The sequence below is a fragment of the Lepus europaeus genome, chromosome 23 (genome assembly GCF_033115175.1).
Source record: "Lepus europaeus isolate LE1 chromosome 23, mLepTim1.pri, whole genome shotgun sequence".
NCBI classification, from domain to species: Eukaryota; Metazoa; Chordata; class Mammalia; order Lagomorpha; family Leporidae; genus Lepus; species Lepus europaeus.
This window is the reverse complement of record NC_084849.1, coordinates 28,157,766-28,178,735: the sequence shown is the minus strand read 5'-3', so window position 1 is coordinate 28,178,735 and position 20,970 is coordinate 28,157,766. Positions and strand designations below refer to the sequence as shown.

Sequence of the window (20,970 nt, the reverse complement as noted above, 5' to 3'; positions counted from 1 at the left end):
AAAGGCAGGGATAGAGAGAGTGGAGGAGAGAGAGATACTTCCATCAGCTGGTTCACCCCCCAAGTGGATGCAAGGAACCGGCGCCCGTGTGGATGCTGACACTGCAGGCTAAGGCCCAACCGTCTACGCCACAGTGCCTGCCCCCACCATAAACTACTGACTGGGCACCAAAACAGTCTTCCTTGCCCTTGTCAAAGACCCAGGTGATTTGCTTACAGTGAGAATTAAATGGATTAACCTCTGGGAATGTAAAGTGCATAGGAGGAGATATGGCACGTAGAAAAAGCTGTAGCACACTAGTTACAATAGCAGGTCTTAGTACTATCGACCAAAAAATTTGTGTAAGCACAATTTAAGGGACAAACATGTCAAGGAGAGTCATGGCAGGCCCAGATTTAAAATGCATACATCACCAATAGATCTTAGTGGAGAATGGGACTGGGAATGGGAGAGGGAGGAGGAGGAGGGGTGAGAGAGTGAGTGGCAGGGGCCGGCGCTGAGGCTCAATAGGCTAATCCTCTACCTGTGGCACCGGCACACTGGGTTCTGGTCCCGGTTGGGGCACCGGATTCTGTCACGGTTGCTCCTCTTCCAGGCCAGCTCTCTACTGTGGCCCAGAAGTGCAATGGAGGATGGCCCAAGTCCTTGGGTCCTGCACCCGCATAGGAGACCAGCAGAAGCACCTGGCTCCTGCTTTCGGATCAGTGCGGTGTGCTGGCCGCAGTGGTCATTGGAGGGTGAACCAACAGAAAAAGGAAGACCTTTCTCTCTGTCTCTCTCTCTCTCACTGTCCACTCTGCCTGTCAAAAACAAAACAAAACAAAAACAAACAAACAAACAAAACCAAAGAGAGTGAGTGTCAGGGTGGGTATGTTGGAAAGAATCACTATACTCCTAGACTCTAAATGTTCCTTTCAAATTTGATTAAACAGTGTTTAATATATTTCCACAAGGTTTTCTTAAGAGAGTAGAGACTACCTCTCCTTTACTGCCATTATTTTTATTTTAAGGTTTGTTTATTTATTTATTTGAAAGAGTTACAGGGAGAGAGAGAGAGAACTTGTGGCTGTCAAAGCTGTCTCCAGATGTTGCCAGATGCTCCCTAAGGGGGTGGGGAAATCACCCCTGGTTGAGAATCACTGCTCTCAATAGTGTCTTTTTGTTATTAGAAATTTTATTCATTTTGCAGAAGTCACTTGATTTTCTCCCACCCCAAGATTGCACAAGTATTATTCTAAACATTTTAATAACATTTTTATAGATTTTAAGTGATTCAATCTCAGACCCTCTGGAATTTACCTTTATTATATGATAGATGAGAGGTGTTTTAATTTTATTTTCTTCCCATTATTAAACACAACGCCCTCTTCCCACAGACCAGAAGTGCCCACGTTTGCACAGTTGGGCCTCCTTTCTGAAAACATTCATAAGCTTCTGACTGCTGAGCCCCACAGGGACTGGGGAGTCTTACTCTGCCGCTGGTGCCTTGGCTCTTAAAAGATATTAACGCAGGGCATGGGGGCCTTACACTTTTGTTTGTTTGTTTTCTCTTTAATAGTTTCAGCCCAGACATCTTAGAGAAAGTTGGATGCATTTTCCACCGCATCAGCCTGGCTGCTGTGGGTGTTGTATTTTTCCAGAAAGAGAGCATGGAGGCTCCAACGTCAGAATCAGCCCTTTAAGGCACTTCAAGGTGGCTGGAAAGCCCAGGGGGAACATATCAGGCATGGAAAGCCAAGACACTCGGGCAAAAGATGTCCTACATAAAAGACCCCTGTGGGTGAGACCCCAGTGGAAAAGGGGGCCACCAAGGAAGGATGTACTTTTCTCTGAAGGGAGGAGAGAACTTTGCTTATGGCCTTGTCCAGCTAGTGGATCCAAAAGGCTTCCATTGGCGAGGCAGATCATCTCAAGAGTCTTGGTGATTACTGATGTCATCCATAAGAGTCTTATTTGTTAAATAAACAACAAGAGTCACTGTGCACTAACTTCCCACCAAGGACTTCTGTCTCCCAAAGAGTGGTACCATGAAGCTCAACAGTAAAACTTGTTCTTTTAGTATATTAAAAGGAGGCTATTATTATGTCTCATAAGTAATAGTTATGTCTGAGAGTTCCAAAAGATCTATCAGCCCTTGTATAGACTGTTGAGGAATACTTCTCTCAGTTGTCTTTATGCCATTCATTTATTTTTATTTTTATTTCTCAGATAAAACATGGGAGGGAGCAGGAACCAGGGGAGAACGAGTGGAAGGCGGGTACAGTGGGAAGAATTACTATGTACATAGTGTTGTATATATGAGATAATACAAATTATAAATAAATAAATAGCTAGTCTAGAGGAAGAAGTCAGGGACATGTGCTAAGTCACCTTCTTCCCAGAATCTCTCCTTCTGGTTTGGTGCTTTTTAAGTTTTTCTTTTAAATTTTATTTTATTTAGTTGAAATGCTGATTTACACAGAGAGAGGGAGAGACAGAGATCTTTTCCGTCCCTGGTTCACTCCCCAAATGGCTGCAGTGGCCAGGGTTGGGCCAGGCCAAAGCCAGGAGCCAAGAGCTTCTTCTAAGTTCTCCCACATGGATGCAGGGGCCCAAGGACTGGGCTATCTTCTGCTGCTTTCCCAGGCCATTAGCAGGGAGCTGTCTTGGAAATGGAGCAGGTAGGACTTGAACTGGTGACTATATGGGATGCTGGTACTGCAGGTGGTGGCTTAACCCACTACACCACAATGCCAGCCCCTGTTTGGTGCTTTTCTAATTGAAACAGCAATTTCTTTCTTCTTAAAATATTGTGTAAATTCCTTTTTAAAGTTCTAATGTGCCTCTACCAACACGTTGTTGATACCTTTCTTTAGAAGATCTTTAGAGTCATAGAGTGTTTGGCCCAAGCCTGGCCCAGTCCCAGCTGTTGTTGCCATGGGTTCTGTCCTTCAGATGAAAGAGGGGAAGTGTGGATTTGCTAAATGAAGGCCATCTCCTTTAGAGACCTGTGTCTTTGGAGCAGTTTAGACTCTCGTATTCCACTGGGATATTATTGTTTTTATTATTATTATTGTATTATAGGCTGTGCTGTCCCGCAGATGTGTGACAATAGGAGACTTCTTCCTGGCTAGCTGAAATCTCACATGGTTCCCGGTGAGCAAGCCTCACGTGCGGCATTCCACTCTGGGGGCCACATCCTAGCTGTTTATTACTTTAATTTACATGTCTTTTACTTAGAATAATTTTAAGTTGTTAAATCTGAAATGCCATTTAATCAGTAGTTCCCATAACTCTTTTTGTTAAAGATTTTATTTTTTTATTTATTTGAGAGGTAGAGTTACAGAGAGAGAGGGAGAGACAGAGAGAGGTCTTCCATCTGCCGGTTCACTCCCCAAATGGCCACAATGGCCAGAACGGGGCCGATCCAAAGCCAGGAGCCAGGAGCTTTTTCTGGGTCTCCCACACGTATGCAGGGGACCAAGGACTTGGGCCATCTTCCACTGATTTCTCAGGCCATAAGCAGAGTGCTGGATTGGAAGAGGAGCAGTCGGAACAAGAACCAGCACCCATATAGGATGCTGGCGCCACACGTGGAGACTTAGCCTACTATGCCACAGTGCCAGCCCTTCCCTTAACTCAAGGTTCTTAATTAAATATTTCCATTCGTCCACTCAGTTTAGTTCAATAACCATTTATTAGGTACCCAGTAAGTATAAGGTACTGTTCTAAGTTCCAAGACACAGACAAAAAATAGATAACTCCACCCTCTGGAATGGGAGTTAGGTGCATATTGGTCTAATCAGAATACATTAATCAGTACTGCACAGGGAGCCTAAAAGGAGGTGCGCAGGTAAACTCAGGCTTGCTGGGTAGAGGGAACACTTACTGTGAGATAGGAAAGGTCCTGGAGAGGCGGGGTTGTTTGAGCAGGATTTGGAGGTGGAGTAGGTGTTTTCCAGGTAACTGAAGTGTGAGACCATTCCAGAAAGGGAGCAAAAGAGGCCAAACATGGAGCTGTGGAATAGCACAAAGCTGACGGTGGGGGCAGGGTAGAAGGCTAGAAATAGGTTTTGTTTGTATATTAAATATTTATTTGTCATACAGAATTATTCCATCCAAGAAGAGGGACTCACAGTCCCCACAGCGGTACAAGCAGCTTTCTGCCCATGGGTAGGGGTCAGGGGGCCATCCTAGGGAGAAAGATGGGAACTGTGCCAAGCCTGAGCCATCTTCACAGTTTATTATTGTGATGTAAAAATCTACACAGAGTGCCCACATAAGAATGTAAGGTACAAACAGGAAATTGTGCAAGAACCAAGACCTTATTTAATCGTTTATTCTTTGGCCTCAGAGGTGAAGTCTGTGGCACGTGTGCGGTTTTCACATGGGGCAGCTTCTCCTGCAGAGAAGCCCGGTCTCGGGAGGACAGACTGCCTTCCTTTGAGGGAAGAGGAACGTGCAGCCATAAACAACCTAAAAGAAACATCTTTCCCCAGTATCTGGGAGATTTGAGGAAATGCTTTTTCCTGGGGTGAGCTTTCTGGATTAGGCGTTAATTTTTTTCTCTTATTGTAAACATTGATTAATGTAGGACTCCTACTTTATTTATTTATTTATTTATTTATTTTGGATGAGGACCCTTATCACCAGGATCTCTTCCTGGGCTATAAGACCTCCAGTCTTCTTCTTTTTTTTAAAAAGATGTATTTATTTATTTGAAAGTCAGAGTTACAGAGAGGGTTCTATCTGCTGGTTTCCTCCCAAGATGGCTGCTGGGACTGGGGCTGGGGCTGGGCCTGGCCAAAGCCAAGAGCCAGGAGCTTCTTCTGAGTCTCCCTCGAGGGTGGAAGGAGCCCAAGCACTTGGGCCATTTTCTACTGCTTTTCCCAGGCACATTAGCAGGGAGCTGGATCGGAAGTGGAGCAGCTGGAACTTGAACTGGCATTCATATGGTATGATGGCATCACAGGTGGTGGCTCTGTCCGCTATGCCACAACACCAGTCCACTTCTAGTCTTTGTCTGAACTTGTCTTTGACCTTAAAGTCATGTTTTCAGTACCCAGAAAAATGGGAACCAGCAGCCTGTGTCTTACAAGATTGAGACACTTGAGGGAGTTTTCAAAATACATCAACATGGTTTAATGATTCCCGGTATTTACATATCAGTGTTGCAATTTATTAATTTGTTGCTGTGACTTTTCAATATAATTATGGCTGAATGAATACACTGTATTGTAGCATATTTAAAGGAAATTGGAATGAAATAAAAAATTTCTCACTCTTCTTTTTGTATTTTTTCAACCAGCAGATAGCTGCTGGGTATCAGTGGTTTCTGCCAGGAACCCCAGTGACCTCCACAGCACTTATTCCCATGCCCAGTTCTCGGTCCTCTCACCCGGCTCAGATGTAGCTTTAGAAACCCGCAGTCCCAGTCCTTCCCTGTTGGGTTGACCATCACCCTTGCTCATGTCCACCACTGCACCAGCCGCTGCCCACGTCCTGGTCTCCCTAGCCTCTTAATGCTGAAGGTACCAGAACTCCTGATCTGATCTCTCCTCAGCTCTCGGCAGTCTCATCTGGTCTCATGACTTCAGACCCCATTCCGTGCTCACCAGTCCCAAATGTGTATCTGAACCCAGGTCTCTGGCTGGGGCTCAGACTGGTGTGTTGCATGGCCTGCTATTGTCTTCAGTTGAAAAGTTCATCAGAAATCTCACCTTGGACAGATCTCAAAGGGAATGCTGGGTTTTTCCTCTGCGAATGTTCCCCATCCTGTCAATAGCATCTCCATCCTTCTGGTTGCTCAGGTTGACCAACTTGGAGTCATCCCCAGCCCTTCCTCATTGCCTCACGTCTAGCACCCTGTCCATCAGGAAATCCTGCAATTCTGCCTGCGGCTGCTTGGGATCTGACCATTTCCCTGGGTTCCAAGCTGCCGTCCTCACTGTGGGATCCCTCCTTCTACCTGTGCTCCTCCACGCCTAGTCTCAACAACATGGCCAAAGAGAAGTTGTTTGAAAAATCTCAACAGACCGTGAGGTTTTTTGGCTTAAAATCCTCCAGAAACTCCCAGGTCACCCTGAATGAAAGCGCAGCAGTTTGTAACAAGCTACATTAGGCCACAGCTGATCCACCCCTCCGTCCCTCCTGGGCTTGGCCTCTTAGGAGCTCTCCCCAGCTCGAGTCCATATCCTTGAACGTTGGGGTGAGGCCATGGAGGCCAAGGACAGGATGGGCGGGATCCCGGCCGTGAATGGGCGCGGCGAGCACCTGCTGCTGCACATGGGCACCATCGACATCCTGCAGTCCTACAGGTTCATCAAGAAGCTGGAACACACCTGGAAGGCGCTGTCCACGACGGAGACACCGTCTCCGTGCACCGCCCCAGCGTCTACGCGGAGCGCTTCTTCAAGTTCATGAGCAACACGGTCTTCCGGAAGAACTCCCTCAAGTCCTCGCCGTCCAAGAAGGGGCGCGGCGCGTTGCTGGCCGTGAAGCCCCTGGGGCCCACGGCCGCCTTCTCGGCCAGCCAGATCCCCAGCGAGCGGGAGGACAGGCAGTACGACCTGCGGGGGCCCGCAGCTACCCCACGCTGGAGGTCGAAGGCCGGCCCGACCTCCTGCCCTGCACGCCGCCTTCCTTGGAAGAAGCCACGACGGCCTCCATCGCCACGACCCTGTCGTCCACCTCGCTGTCCATCTCGGAGCAGTCCCCGTCGGAGACATCGGAGCAACCGCGCGGTACAGGCGGCGCACGCAGTCCTCGGGGCACGACGGCCAGCCCCAGGAGGACCCGCGGCAGGTCACCGTGCAGGTGGAACCCGCGTGCAGCGTGCAGATCATCGTGCCCAAGGAGGCGGCCGCGGGCGTGGAGGCCGCCTCGGAGCCCGCCAGCCAGGCCTCGGACGGGGAGGACACGCCAGCCGCCGACATCTACTTTTAACTTCTATGCACTCCCAGACCCGGAGCCCAGTGCCCATCGCCGCCCGGAGGCGCTGCCCGGCCCCTGGACAGACGCGGACGGCCGAGCCCCCAGCGCACACCACCACCGAGCGCCGACCCGCGTACCCGCTGCTCTGGGTCCTCATGGCGCGCACGGAGATCTCCACACTGCTGGCCCGCCCCCACCCCATCAGCACCAGCCTGCCTGGGCCAGGTCCCCGGGGCGGGGGCAGGGGGACCACAGGGACCAGGGAGGCCGCGTCCGCAGCCTGGCGTCGTCCGGACCCCGCGTCCAGGGACGCCCCTAGCGGGAGACGCCGAGACCCTCTGGGGACCTTGTCTGAGGCTACAGAGCGAGGCCGGTGGGGCGGGTCTGCCGCCGGGGCGGGGCCTCTCCGGCGGGGCGTGGTCCGCCGTCTAGGGGCGGGCCCGTCGTCTAGAGGCGGGGCTTCTCTGCCGGGGGCGGCCCGAGGACCCCACCCTCAGATCTGCAAACTCCTTGGTGACACCCCCGCTCGCTCCTCCCCCGTGGCTGCTAGCACGAGCGGTGGGCGGCGCCCGCACTCCTGTGCTGTACAACCTGGGTGAGCTGGGAACTCCCGCGCCCCGCGCCCCCGCACCTGGCTCAGTGCAATACCCGGTCCCCGGGACCCTGCCACGGTAGTGTCGCCGCAGCCCCTCACCCCCGCCCCGCCCCGGCCCCTCTCATGGTTGAAGTGCATCGCCCGCGCCCACCCTGTCCGAAACCGCAGACCTCCTGCGTCCTGTGCGACCTCAGCCCTCGCGGTCTGGGGCGCGACAATCCAGAGCGCGGCTTCCCGTGGCCGCCCCCTCCCCAGCCCTCTTTTTACGTTGAGATGTAATAAATTGGGTATCACCGAAAAAAAAAAAAAAAAAAAAGAAGAAGAAGAAGAAAAGAAAAGAAAAGCCTAAGGGCCTTTGCTCTTTTTTTTTTTTTTCAAAGTCAAGAACTTTTTTGTTAAAGAGTTATTTATTCAAAAGCTGAGATACAGAGAGAGAGAGAGAGAGAGAGAGAGAGAGAGAGAGTCTTCCATCCGCTGGTTCACTCCCCAAATGGCTGCAACAGCCAGGGCTGGGCCAGGCCAAAGCCAGGAGCCAGGAGCTTTTTCCAGGTCTCCCACACTATTGCAGGGGCCAAGGACTTCGGCCATCTTCCACTGCTTTCCCAGGCTATAGCAGAGAGCTGGATCAGAAGTGGAGAAGTGGAGCAGCCAGGACACAAACCAGCACCCATATGGGATGCTGGTGCTGTAGGCAATGGCTTACCTGCCTTTAGCACATCATTATCCCCTGAATGGTGACTTTTTAACTGTCATTTTCATTTAATAATATTTGGAGACTGTCTTTCCAGACCTGTATAAACATAGATAGCACAGGTATTTTATACTCATGTGCATAGTATTAAATTATGTAGACATTCCACTATTTATGAACTTATTAGGCAATTTAGATCATATATAATTTTGTTCTATGACAAATATAGCAAGCATTCTTTTTTTATTTATGTATTTTGAGAGTCATAGTTACAGAAAGAAGGGAAGACACAGAGAGAGAAATATTCCATCTGCTGGTTCATTCCCCAGATGGCTGCAAGGCCCGGGGCCTGAAGCCAGAAGCCTGGAGTTTCTTCCAGGTGTCCCATGAGGTCACAGAGGACAAACACTTGGGCCAGCTTCCACTGCTTTCCCAGGTGCATTAACAGGGAGCTTGATGGAAAATGGAGCAGCTGGGACATGAATCGGAACCCATATAGGATGCCAGTGTCACTTTCCCGGGACACCACAACACTGGCTCCTAACAGACATTCTTAATAGCACAAATAACTACCATTCTTCACTTATTAATGTGCCTCCTCTAAGGCTTTGGTTTTGTTTGTTGCCTTACATTTTCCCCCGCTAAGGTGTTTGATACATGCATATTCTTTTTTAATTTTTAATTTAATTTTTTTTGACAGGTAGAGTGGACAGAGAGAGAGAGAGAGACAGAGAGAAAGGTCTTCCTTTGCTGTTGGTTGACCCTCCAATGGCCGCCGTGGCCAGCGCGCTGCGGCCGGCCCACCGCGCTGATCTGAAGGCAGGAGCCAGGTGCTTCTCTGGTCTCCCATGGGGTGCAGGGCCCAAGCACTTGGGCCATCCTCCACTGCACTCCTGGGCCACAGCAGAGAGCTGGCCTGGAAGAGGGGCATCCAGGACAGAATCTGGCACCCCAACCGGGACTAGAACCTGGTGTGCCGGCGCCGCTAGGCGGAGGATTAGCGTGTTGAGCCACGGCACCGGCCTGATACATGCATATTCTGAACTATGTCTAATTTGTGCATTTTACCTTGGATAGTTACTTTTTAAAAAAATTCCTTTGTTGTGGCCAGTGCTGTGGTATAGCCAGTAAAGCTGCCACCTACAGGGCCAGCATCCCATAGGGGCACCAGTTTGAGTCCCAGCTGCTCCACTTCTGATCCAGCTCTCTGCTGTGGCCTGGGAAAGCAGTAGAAGATGGCCCAGGTCCTTGGGCCCCTGCACCAGCATTGGAGATCCAGAGGAGGCTCTTGGCTCCTGGCTTCAGATCTGCACAGTTGTGGCCATTGCAGCCATCTGGGGAGTGAACCAGTGGTTGGAAGGCCTCTCTCTCTGTCTCTGTCTCTGCCTCTCTGTAACTCTGCCTTTCAAATAAATAAATGAATCTTTTTTAAAAAATTCTTTTGTTTAATGCTTTTGTTCTTGTATAATACTTTATCTTGTATTAACATTGTCAGTGCTATGTTTTGTTTTGTTTTGTTTTTTGACAGGCAGAGTGGACAGTAGAGGGAGACAGAGAGAAAGGTCTTCCTTTTTGCCGTTGGTTCACCCTCCAATGGCCACCGCGGTAGGCGCGCTGCGGCCGGCGCACCGCGCTGTTCCGATGGCAGGAGCCAGGTGCTTCTCCTGGTCTCCCATGCGGGTGCAGGGCCCAAGCACTTGGGCCATCCTCCACTGCACTCCCTGGCCACAGCAGAGAGCTGGCCTGGAAGAGGGGCAACCGGGACAGGATTGGTGCCCCGACCGGGACTAGAACCCGGTGTGCCGGCGCTGCAAGGCGGAGGATTAGCCTACTGAGCCATGGGCGCCAGCCTGTTCTTTTGTTTTTATTCACCTAAAAGGCTTTGTTGTTTGAAGCCTTTTTAAAATTTTCATTTTCCTTTAAAAGGCAGAGAAACAGAGGGAGAGCTTCCATCCAGGGATTCACTCCCCAGGTGTCCACAACAGCTAGGGCTAGGCCAGGCCAAAACCAAAAGCCAGGAACTCAGTCCACATCTCTCACATGGGGGGTGGAGAATCAGCTACCTAAACCACCATCTGCTGCCTCCCAAGGTGTGTGTTACCAGGAATCTGGATTGGAAGTGAAACCCGGGGGCCGGCACTGTGGCACAGTGGGTTAAAGCCCCGGCCTGCAGTGCCGGCATCCCGTATGGGCGCCGATTCAAGTCCCAGCTGCTTCATTTCCGGTCCAGCTCTCAGCTGTGGCCTGGGAGAGCAGCAGAGGATAGCCCAAGTGCTTGGGCCCCTGCTCCCACATGGGAGACCTGGAAGAAACTCCTGGCTCCTGGTTTCAGATTGGCTCAGCTAATTGTGTGGCTCAGCAGTTGTGGCCATTTGGGGAATGAACCAGCGGACGGAAGACCTATCTGTCTTTCCCTCTCTCTGTAACTCAACCATTCAAATAAATAAATAAAAATCTTAAAAAAAAAATGACACCTCGGGGCTGGCTCTGTGGCATAGTGGGTAAAGCTGTCACCTGCAGTGCCAGTATCCCACATGGGCACCACCTCGAGTCCTGGCTGCTCCACTTATGATCCAGGTCTCTGCTATGACCTGGGAAAGCCCCAGAAGATGGCCAAAGCCCTTGGGCTCCTGGCCTTGCATTAGCTCAGCTCTGGCTATTGCAGCCATCTGGCAAGTGAACCAGTGGATGGAAGACCTCTCTTTCTCTCTCTCTCGGGCTCTACCTCTCTCTGTAACTCTGTCTTTCAAATAAATAAAATAAATCTTAAAAATAAAAAAGATCTTGCAGGGCTAGTGTCCAGCTCTAATATAAGAGGTGAGCATCCCAAGCAGCATCTTCATTGCTACACTAAATGCCTGCCCCTCAACCTTTCTTTCTTTCTTTTTTTTTTTTTGTTAAGATTTATTTTATTTATTTGAAAGACAGAGTTCCAGAGGGAGGTAGAGACAGAGAGAGGGGTCTTTCACCTGCTGGTTCAGTCCCCAGATGTCTGCAACGGCTGGAGCTGGGCCGATCCAAAGCCAGGAGCCAGGAGCTTCCTCCCAGTCTCCTACGTGGGTTCAGGGGCCCAAGGACTTGGACCATCTTCTACTGCTTTCCCAGGCCATAGCAGGGAGCTGGATCAGAAATGGAGCAGCCGGGACTTGAACTGGCGCCCATATGGGATGCCGGAACTTCAGGCCGGGGCTTTAACCTGCTTCGCCACAGTACTGACCCCTCAACCTTTCTTAATAACTTAGTTTTACATGTGTCTCATATCAAAAGCATAATATTTATTTTTTTGTGATTTTTTAAGGTTTTCTTTTTTTCATTTGAAAGGCAGAGTTTCAGAGAGAGACAAAGATCTTCCATCCACTGGTTCACTCCCCAGATGGCCACATCAGCCAGGGCTGGACCAGGCTGACGCCAAGACCCAGAAGCTCCATCTGGGTCTCCCACATGGGTGACAGGGGCCCAGGTACTTGGGCCATCTTCTGCTGCTTTCCCAGGCGCATCGTCAGGGAGCTGGATTATAAGTGGAACAGCAGGAACTCAAACCAGTGTTCGTATGGAATGCTGGCGTTAACAGGCAGCAGCTTAATTCACTGCCACAACACCGGCCCCAAGAGTTGGGTTTGGATTTTTTTGCTTGTTTTTTTTTTTTTTTTTGAATATTTATTTATCTATTTGAAAGGCAGAGTTACAGAGGGAGAGGGAGGGAGAGACACAGAGAGAGCTCTTCCGTCCGCTAGTTCACCCCCCCCAAATGGCCACAATGGCTGGATCTGAGCCGGTCGGGAGCCAGGAGCCAGAAGCTTCTTCTGGATCTCCTACAAGGGTGCAGGGGCCCAAGCACTTAGGCCATTTCCTAAGGGGGCGGGACCAGAAGTGGAGCTGCCAGGACTTGAACCAGCACCCACATGGGATACCAGCATTACAGGCAGCAGCCTCACCTGCTACGCCACAACACAGGTGCCAAGTTTTGGTTTTGAATGGAGTGGTTACTTCCACTCCATTCAAAAGTTATTATTGCCTTGGGAGGTCTTTTGTTCCTTTTTAAATGCCTCTAGGAATTTCTTTTATTTTGAATGTGACAGTTGCTGGCTGTAAGAAAACAAATGTTACAGTTCAAGTACAGAACTTGACATTTTCTCCCTACTTCATCTTTATCACCATAATTCTAGTCCCCAGAATTTTGTTCTATATACTGCCGAAGTCACTATCCTGCATATCTAAATGTGTCCACAAGTGTCATAGACACGTAGAATTAATGAGATTATGTAGTATATATTATCATTTTTGTCACATAATAGAGCTACTTTATTTTTGTAATCTACATTGTATTTCATCATATTCATGTACCTTGTCTTAACTAGTGTCTTACAGATAATCAGGGGGGCTCGGGGAGCGGGGCCGGGGGCGGGCCTCCACCCGCTTCTCCCCAGCGTGGTGAGCCCGGCTCGGCGGCCGCTGACGCAGCAGCCGTGCCCGCTCCTGAGTCCCCAGGCACGCGGGCTCCCCGGCGGCCCAGCGGGCGCTGCGTGAGGGCACGCGAGGTGGCGCGGGGCGGGCCACGCGCGCCCCCAACCGCCCCCCGCCCGCGCGCGGACCGGCCCAGCGCAGCCTCAGCGCAGGGAGCGCCAGCTCGGCGAGGGCGATGCCGCGGTGACGGCCCCGCCACGGCGAAGCCCCGGCGGCGGAGGCGGAGGAGGAGGAGGCGGAGGCGCTGAGCCAGGTGCCCGACGAGGAGATGCTGCGCTGGAGCAAGGAGGAGCTGGCGCGGCGGCGGCGGCGCGCCGAGGGCGAGAAGGTGGGCCTCACGCTGGAGATCCGCGGCCTCTAGGACGTGAACCGGCGGCGGCTGCACCTGCTGGAGATTCGCGGCCTCTGGGGCGTGAACCGGCGGCGGCTGCACCTGCTGGAGATTCGCGGCCTCTGGGGCGTGAACCGGCGGCGGCTGCACCTGCTGGAGATCCGCGGCCTCTGGGACGTGAACCGGCGGCTGCAGGACGACAGCCAGGAGCTGCGCCAGCTCTGCTGCTTCCTCGAAGACGACCGGCAGAAGGGGCGCAAGCAGACGCCGTGTGGCACGGGGTGGCCCGCTCGCAGCAGAAGCTGCGCGAGCTCCGGGCGCGACAGGAGGCCCTGCTGCGCGAGAACCTGGAGCTCAAGGAGCTGGTGCTGCTGGGCGAGGAGCGCGCGGCGTTGGCGGCGGCGCGGGCTCCCGCAGCTCCATCGACAGCCAGGCCAGCCTGAGCGGGCCGCTGGCGGGCGGCACCGGGCGCGGGGACCCGCGACCTGGGCGATGGGAACAGCACCTGCAGTGCTGGCAGCGGCGGGAGCCCGGACCAGTACCACCACCACCACGTCCCACCCGCGCTGCTGCCTCCCGGGCCGCTCAAGGCGCCCGGCGGCAAGGCCGGAGTCACCGCCGGTCCCTGGACGATCTCTCAGCGCCGCCGCATCACCGCAGCATCCCCAGTGGCTTGCCGATCCATCGTCCACCTACGTCAGGCAGCTGGAGTCCAAGGTGAAGCTGCTCGAAGGTGACACGCTCCCGGCACAGGCGGGCCCCGGAGGGTTCCGGACACTGCGGAAAGGCTTCCCAGCTCGCTGCCCTGCCACTGCCCTACCAGGACGGCCTGCCGAATGGCCCGGCCTGCCCTGTGCCTGAGCTGCCCTCGCCTGCCTCCTCCGGCTCCAGCTCTGCCAGACAGAAGCCCGAGGCTGTTGTGCATGCGATGAAGGTCCTGGAGGTGCACGAGAAGCTGGACCGGCAGCTCCAGGACAGCTGTGAGGAGGACCTGAGCGAGAAGCAGAAGGCCATCGGCCGCGAGATCTGCAACGTGGTCTGGAGGAAGCTGGGAGACCCTGCCAGCTCCAAGCCCTCCACCCGGCAGCACCTGGCTGGCAACCAGTTCAAGGGGCCCTTGTAGGGCCGGTCCTCCCCGGCCGTGGACTGGCACGCCTGGCGCCCAGACCTACCTACCTGGGGGCGCACTGTACATAGCACGCGGCGTGCCCGGCCTGGCCAGGCCTCCATCTCCCGCCTCACTCACCAGCAAATCCCAAGACGAGAAGCTGCCGACCTGTCTGTCTCTGGGCCCCAAGCCGCGGCTACATTAGCAAGAGGCCCGAGGCAGCTGCTGCTGCTGCTGTGATGGCTCCTGGGCCCCGCCCTCCACAGGGGCCCTCACCAAGCCTCCACCCTGCGGCCTGCTGCCCACACAGGGACCGATGCCACTGGAGCCTGGGTCCTGGTGTGCGTGGCACCGCCTCTGCCAAGCCTTCACCTGCCCCGGCTCCCTCAGCACTGGGCTCCCTACGTCCTGGACAAGGAAACTCACCAAGTCCCCTCTGAGCCTCAGGGCTGTCGGCTACTGCCGAGGCGGCTCCATGGGTCAGCTGTGAAGGGAAGCAGGAACTGACACGTGAGGACACGTGAGGACATGTGAGGACGAGGCCCAGAGCGGGTGATCGTGTGGGCAGTGCGATGAGCTCCTGGGTCCTGGAGCCCTAGGACGGAACGGGCCACCTTGCGCACACTGCTTCAGCACCTTCCTCACTCTTCCACAGTACTGAGCGAGGTGCCCAGGGGCCGTGTGTGGCCGGCAGGTCCCACCTGGGCCCCTGTGAGGCCTGGGGATCCAAGGCACGGGGGTTGTTCCCACTGTGTGTGCCTGAGGCACCCTTGGGTCCTAACTCAGGGGAAAGGCTCACAGCCCAGGGCGTGCTGAGTGGGCGCTGAACAGGGGACGGGCCGTGTGCAGTTCCAGGGAGCCCTCTGAGCTTTTTCTGGAAGGAGCTTCCGTCACCAGGCTGTGCTCTTGAAGCTGGGTGAACACCTGCTGGTCATGGCACTGGGCGATTCCTGCCCAGGTGGGCAGCTGGGCTGGGAGCGCCAGAGGCACCTTCTGGGTCCTGGAATCCACAGAGCCGCAGAGCAGCCCGGGAGTGGGTGGGACCGCAGCTGCCTGGAGCTGAGCCGGGAGTGTGTTGTGTGCACATCAGGTAGCCGGGCCACCACTGAAATAAGCAATGAGTAGACTCCTGGGATCGGTCAGTCCCCTGCAGGTGGGCCTTGAAGTGACCTTCCCTTCCAGAGGGGAGTGACCCTGTCCCTAAAGCTGTGTGGTGTCCAGGGACCCGCGGAGCACATCCTGAGAGCCCTCCTGTCCCTTCCTGCCCCTGCTGGTGGCCTCTGGTTTGCGAGGGTGGAACTGCCCGTGGGACACAATGGAGCCACGACTGTGCGCCTGGGTACAGCTGGTGGCCGTAGAGCCAGCAGCTGGGGCCTCAGGCGGCCATTTGGCCGTGGCATCACCCTGAACCACTAGCAGGGTGACACAGGGCCAGCCCCTCCCTCTGGAGCCTCAGCTCTGAGCCCCTCGTTGGGCTGGGGTGCTGAGAGCCCCACCGTGAAGGAGGCCACTGGCCCAGCCCCGCTCAGGGGCCTGCCACCCTGAAGTCAGAATCTGCTGAGTTTTTAGGCAGGCGTGTTTCTCTCCACGAGTTCTTGCCACACACCGGTGTTTAAAGAGAAAAAAGTGACCTTTCATTTTTTTTTCTTGAGACTCGAGAGTGAGCAAACTGCAGACTACTGATTTTTTAAGGAGCAGACTGCACGGCTGCGGAGCGGCACAGGCGTCTGTTCACGCTGTGCGGGCGCAACGCTGGCTTCTGAGGCGGTGCCCGCGGTGAGACCTGCAGCCGCCCGCCCGCAGCCAGAGCCGTGGGTGCCCGGCCCGTTTCTACCTCCTGTTGAGCCATTTTGATTTGGGGAGAAAAAGAATAGATATTCGAGAGGCAGAGTTATAGAGAGGCAGAGGCAGAGAGAGAGAGAGAGGTCTTCCATCCACTGGTTCATTCCCCAGATGGCTGCTATAGCCAGAGCTGGGCTGATTCGAAGCCAAGAACCAGGAGCTTCTTCCAGGTCCCCACATGGGTGCAGGGGCCGAAGCACTTGGGCCACCCTCCACTGCTTTCCCAGGCCACAGCAGAGAGCTGGATCAGAAGTCGAGCATCAGTGACTCAAACTGGCACCCTCCATGGGATGCCGGTGCTGCAGGTGGTGGCCTTACCAGCTATGCCACAGCGCCATGGAGTAGTGGGTAAAGCCATTGTCTGCAGTGCTGGCATCCCTTATGGGCTCCGGCAAGTCCCAGCTGCTCTACTTCTGATCCAGTTCTCTGCTGTGGCCTGGGAAAGCAGCAGAAGATGGCCCAAGTGCTTGGGACCCTGCACGCGCATGGCAGACCCAGAAGAAGCTCCTGGCTCCTGGCTTTGGATCAGCACAACTCTAGCCACTGCAGTCATTTGGGGAGTGAACCAGCAGATGGAGTCTCTCTCTCTCTCTCTCTCTCTCTCTCTCTCTCTCTCTCTCTCTCCCTATCTGTAACTCTGCCTTTCAAATAAATGAATAAATCTTAAAATAAAAAAAGTTTTACATCCAGTTATTCTCCCACTGGTACTATATTACAGGCAGGTTTTCTGTGTCACTGAGTAGAGATCTGCTTCATTTTTTCTGTTTTTATATTTTTGATAAACTTTTTAACTGAAAAGTACACAAATCGGAGTGCAAACTGATAAAAGATCAAAGCAAAACCACTCTGGTACCCAGCACCCAGGTCAAGATGTTACACTTTTGTTTCCTTCCTTTCTAGACTAAAATTGTTTTTCTTGCCTTATTACACTGGCTAGGACCTTAGTATAGTGTTGACTAGAAATGGAGACCACAGGGCAGGTTTGAGGACAGTAGTTTAAATGCCACTTCAGATGCCTGCATCCCATAATGGAGTGCCTGGGGTTGAGTCCACTTCCAGGTCTAGCTTCCTGCTAGTCTGTACCCTCCCAGGCTGCTGATGGCTCAGGTGCTTGAGGCCCTGCCATCCACATGGAAGACTTGGATGGAACTCTAGCACCCTGGCATCAGCCTGGCCTTGGCTTTTGAAGGCATTTGGGGAATGAACCAGGAGATGAAAGGTCTCTCTCTCTCTCTCTCTCTCTCTCTCTCTCTCTCTCTTTCTGCCTTTTAAGTAAACAAAAAACAAACATTTGTTTAAAATCAAAAGTATGGTATGTGAACACTCTGTTTAAGGAGCTGACGAGTGTGATCTTTTTCAGCCTTTGTTGCAGTGGGAGGATACCAGGAGCTGCTGAATAAGTACTTTGATGCCATCCCCAGGGTCATCAGTGATGGCTACTGGACTGCCACGCCGGAGTGCTACCTCCTTCGCCCGGATGCTTTCCACATTTCTGTGATCCTGTCTCTGGGAACATCCCCTGGCCAGGACTCATCTTCGGTGTCTCTTCCCTCACCTTCTACTCCTGGAGTGCGGATCAGGTAATTAGAGGCCTTGTCACTAGAACCACTGCTCATGGGATCTTGGGAGTGTGCCAGACATTCCGGGCCCCAGCACAGTCTGCAGCTAGAAGGAACTGTGGACCTGTCCACTCTGTGGTCAGATTTCCCCAACCAATTTGTACTTATTGCCCAAATAGCAGTGTAAGAAGTTCCATGGAAATGCGATTTTCGGGGTGGTTGTTTGACACAGTGGTTCTTGGGATGCCTGCACCCCGTATTGGAATGCCTGGGTTTGAGTGTCGGCTCCACTGCTGATCCCCGCTTCCTGCTGACGTGCTGCCTGGGAAGCAGCAGATGAAGGCGCAAGCAGCTGGGCTCCTGCCAGCCACGTGGGAGACCTGGGCTGAGTTCCCAGCTCCTGGCTTCAGCCATTGCAAATAACTGAGGGAGTGAATCAGTGGATGGAAGATCTCTCTCTCTCTCTCTCTCTGCATTTGTCTCTCTCCCTTCAAATAAAATGAAAATAAATAAATACAAATTAAACTGTTTCTTCCACAGCCCCATCTACAACATATCAACTCTTGAATTTTTTCCTATCATTGTCTAAAAAGCACAATTTTGTTGGAAATGAACAATGGCTTTTTTTTTTTTGCTCTGCTTGTAACAGTGATACATTCTTTTAAAATATCATTATAGTGAAATGTACATCAGAAGAATGATGAGGAAGCATCTGTTTGACCAGTACCCCAGTTAAGAACCAGCACATAGGGGCCAGCGCCGTGGCGCAGTAGGTTAACCCTCCACCTGCGGTGCCGGCATCCCATATGGGCGCCGGGTTCTGTCCCAGTTGCTCCTCTTCCTGTCCAGCTCTCTGCTGTGGTCCAGGAGTGCAGTGGAGGATGGCCCAGATGCTTGGGACCTGCACCCCATGGGAGACCAGGAGGAAGCACCTGGCTCCTGGCTTCGGATTGGCACAGCTCTGGCCATTGTGGCTGTTTGGGGAGTGACCCAATGGAAGGAAGACCTTTCTCTCTCTCTCTCTCTCTCTCTCTCTCTCTCTCTGTAACTCTACCTGTCAAATAAATACAAAAAATCTTTTTTTTTAAAAAAGGAACCAGTACATAGCCATACCTGAGAATAACAATGCCACATCCTCACTGGCAGAGTCACACTATAAAGAAAAGTTCGAACATGAAATCACCAAAATCCCATCGGAAGGTGACACACAGTATCTTAGTGAACCTGCTGCCAGATGCCGTTTAGTGCATAAAGCAAGTAGGCGTGTATGCATTATCTTACATAACTGGGAGCATGCTGCTGCTGTTCTCGGACATCTCTTGGTTTTCTTTTTACTCGTAAACATGGTTCAAACATCTTTGCATGTCAGTAAACAACTATAAACGTTTTCCTTTTTAGGGATTTTTAAGATTTTTATTGGAGAGGCAGAGACAGATAAAATAAAAAGTGCTCTCATCTATCTGCTGGTTCTCTCCCCATCCCCAGATGCTCACAGATGGCCAGGGCTGGGCCACACAGAACTGGGAGGCTGGAACTCAATCCAGGTCTCCCACATGGGTGATGGGAACCCACCCACTGGAGCCATCACCTGCTGCCTCCCAGCGTGCACATGAGCAGGAGTGGAGCTGGGACTCAAACCCAGGCACTGCCACATGGGTACATGGGCACACGTGTCCTAACAGCATCCTACCCACCAGCCTATGTCCACCTCAAGACCTCATTTCAGGATGGTAGCGTCCCTCTGCTGTGTATGGCTACCAGAATAAAGTTAGCTAGTTCACAGGTGTGATTTCCAGTGTTCACCATCACAATCCCTGATGCTCCATTCTTGGGTGTGCATCTCTGTTACACCTGTCTGACCCCTAGTGACCTTATATGCTTGGTTCTTCTGATCAGTAATGCTTCTTAAATGACATGTCCTAATTCTTTATCATTTATGTACAGAAATGCAAATTTTTAAAAGATTCATTTATTTATTTGAAAGAGTTACACAGAGAGAGGAAAGGCAGAGAGACAGAGGTCTTCCATCCGGTAGTTCACTCCCCAATGGCCGCAATAGCCAGAGCTGTGCTGATCCGAAGCCAGGAGCCAGAAGCTTCTTCTGAGTCTCCCACATGGGTTCAGGGACCCAAGGTCTTGGGCCATCTTCTACTGCTTTCCCAGGCCATAGCAGAGAGCGGGATGGGAAGTGGAGCAGCTGGGTTTCAAACTGGTGCCCATATGGGATGCCGGCGCTTCAGACCAGGGCGTTAACCCGCTGCACCACAGCGCCAGGCGGGCAAATTTAAATTTCTTCTTTTGTCAGCTACCTAGATACTAGCATTAATACTAAAACCTTTAGGCTGGTGCCGCGGCTCACTAGGCTAATCCTCCGCCTGTGGCACCAGCACCCCGGGTTCTAGTCCCGGTCGGGGTGCCAGATTCTGTCCCGTTTGCTCCTCTTCCAGTCCAGCTCTCTGCTGTGCCCCGGGAAGGCAGTGGAGGACGGCCCAAGTGCTTGGACCCTGCACCTGCATGGGAGACCCGGAGAAGCACCTGGCTCCTGGCTTCGGATCACCACAGCGCAGCGGCCATTGGGGGGTGAACCAACGGAAAAAGGAAGACCTTTCTCTCTGTCTCTATCTCTCTCACTGTTCACTCTGCCTCTTAAAAAAAAGAAAAAAGAAAAATGCTAAAAACTTTATATAAATTTTAATTCACATAGTATATCATCTATGAATAATGAAAAGCTTCATCTTTCTCTTTCTCTCCTGAGCCTTTAGTTTCTTTGTCTTTTCTCACGGTGCCAGCTTGGGTGCCACATGTAACAACATTAGCTGTGGTCAGAGATGTTAGTACTCCCTCTGGAAGCAATCATGACAGAAAAGTCAGAGCCCTCCAGAATCTAAGCGGTGCAACTAACAGGCTAGGTTATACGGTGATATCAATTTGTGTATCTTAGTTGTATAAAATTTTCTGCACCAAGCAAACAAAATATAAACATTCTTTTCAAGCACATTTACATTTTAAAAAAATTGCCCATAATTAGGCTGTAAAAGAGGTTTTAGATTACTAATCAGTGGATAGATATCAAACACTGTGTTCAGAAGGATGAAAATTAGAAAGTAAAACCTAAAGAACAGTTTCTAAAATCGCTTGAATCTGAAAATTAAGTAGCATGTTATTATGTAGCTTGTGGACTGGAAAGTCAAAAAATCACGTTTAGAACTGAATGGCAATGAAAACACTGCATGTCAACTTTTTTAAAAAAAGATTTATTTATTTGAAAGTCAGAGGCAGAGAGAGAGAGGAGGGGGGAAGAGAGAGAGAGAGAGAGAGAGAGAGATAGATAAAGTCTTCTATCCTCTGGTTCACTCTCCAATTGGCCAGAGTGGCCAGAGCTGCACTGATCCGAAGCCAGGATCCAGGAGGTTCTTCCGGGTCTCCCACGCGGGTGCAGGGGCCCAAAGTCTTGGGCCATCTTCTACT

General features: G+C 52.2%; 1 pseudogene; it reads left to right on the top strand.

Annotated features, from left to right (window-relative positions):
* The first annotated feature begins 6,929 nt into the window (after positions 1–6,929).
* On the top strand, positions 6,930–14,116 carry LOC133752059 (coiled-coil domain-containing protein 85C-like; annotated as a pseudogene).
* Positions 14,117–20,970: the final 6,854 nt, after the last annotated feature.